Source organism: Penaeus monodon, chromosome 15 (assembly GCF_015228065.2).
Source record: "Penaeus monodon isolate SGIC_2016 chromosome 15, NSTDA_Pmon_1, whole genome shotgun sequence".
NCBI classification, from domain to species: domain Eukaryota; kingdom Metazoa; phylum Arthropoda; class Malacostraca; order Decapoda; family Penaeidae; genus Penaeus; species Penaeus monodon.
The window spans coordinates 32,836,608-32,838,611 of NC_051400.1; the positions used below are offsets into that span (position 1 = coordinate 32,836,608).

General features: G+C 32.1%; 1 pseudogene; it reads right to left on the reverse strand.

Annotated features, from left to right (window-relative positions):
* Window positions 1-1,352: 1,352 nt before the first annotated feature.
* The window catches only part of LOC119581967, a 12,911-nt pseudogene continuing 12,259 nt past the window's right edge, over window positions 1,353-2,004 (reverse strand).

Sequence of the window (2,004 nt, forward strand, 5' to 3'; positions counted from 1 at the left end):
GCCACACAGAAATAGCAATTTTTTTTGCAATGGTCCAGGGGCCCCACTCACTTCCTTGCAACAGGAATTACTAAACCTGCCTCCACCGAAGATCAGTTCAACACAGGCTGGCAATCGATGCTCAGTTTCTGATTACAGAATACTAGAGGGCTGCTTTCTCCAGATCTGTGACACAATTCCTATAAAGCAGCATATTGCCCCATTTTATGCTGAAGACTTTTAAAACTTTCTGTAACTACAATAGTTTCAGTGCTTCATACCACATTATCATGAGATTTGGAACAAAAAGTCAATGGTTTACAGTGATTCTTTATTCAAGAACTTTCTTTCCACTTTTAGAAATATTTAATTCCAGACTTTTTCACAATTTCTTATAGTGCTATAAAAAATTAGCAGCTGCTTCTGAATTACATTTCTGTTTGTATGTCTATACTTTGATATGCATGAGTAAAAATATATAAAGGAATACATAATCTTCACAGAGCTGAAACTCATAAACTTATATTTATAAAAAACTACTTTACAAAAGTAACAAAAAAAAAAGCTTATGGCACCTGGCATGTAACTAATGGTCACCTGCTGTATAAAACTATAGAACAAAATGCTAATAATTAATCCTCATTTATGTGCTCTCTAAAAGTAAACTTTTAGACAATTAAAATTTTTTCTATATGTTAATCCTATGCACATATAAAAAAGCATATTCAAGCAATAAGACTATACAGGAAAATGCACTTGTTTAATTAACAAAGAATTAAATACAAATATTATAGTCTATACAAAACACTTAATAAGAAAAATTTAAAGACATTACATCAAAGACTTTACTAGGAATAAAAAAAAGGAACTATCTGTTTTCCCCAGAGAACAAAGAACAAAATCCTGGAGAATATATGGCACGATATGGCAATGAAAGTGTGATATAAACATAATTTTTTGTTTTTGTTTTTGTTTTCACTTGCTTTTACATAATCTTAGTATTATAATATATTATTTGTTAAACTATTTGTTAAAGCCTATCTCTACAATGAGATTGTCAATTAGAATACACATTAACATTGGTCATTTCTAATGTTACACAAAAACATGGCATTTATGGTAACAAGTCCATGAAATCTGTGTGTTTACTTGCCCCCTAAAAAACGACTGAGTATTTCACCAACAATACTGCACTTTAATAAATATTTGGTTTTTCTTCCTGTTCATCAAAACTTTGATACAAGTTTAAATCAAAGAACCATGTTAATAAAAGAAACCACGTTGACTCATGCTATAAATCAGCATATCGAGTGATTGGCTCATTAAACCTTTCACAAGTCAGTATGTCAAAACCCATTGTTTTTAAACATTCTGGTAAGGCTCTTACACATGCAACCACATTAGTCATCCCACAGGCAGAGCTGACGTTGTGGTACAAAGTAGCTGAATTACGGCACTTTCGACAGTTTCTGATGCCACACGGTAGGACACAGCTTTACCAGAGTTGTCTCTTCCTTTGCAGTATTTCAGGCCACAGGGATACCAAGCAATGCATACCTATATCAAAAGAAAAGGTTTAAGTAATTTCCACCCAGCACCACAACTTACACAAATGGATAAGTTAAAAGAGAAGAAATATGAGAATGCAACAAAAATAAATTTCAAACAATGGTCCAATTATCTGATATATTTACACTATATATTTTTTAGGGATAACTCCCCTATACTACAGATATTAAAATTTCTGTTCTTTTACTAATCACCCTAAACACTTCAAGAACAACTGGTGTCTTTCCAACAAGGAGAAACCACACACAAATCACATATTGATGACTGACCATACTTTTACCCAAAATTAAGTTTAACTTTTAAAATATTTGTAAAACAGACGAAAAACAGGATTAAATAAAAAAACCAAAGGGGAAATAGTCCACAAAAGGGATGATGTTTTTGATTTTCAGAAAATCTTGACATAGCACAGAGAACGTTATTTCCTTATTCAAAAAAGGGACCCCAAATGTCTTG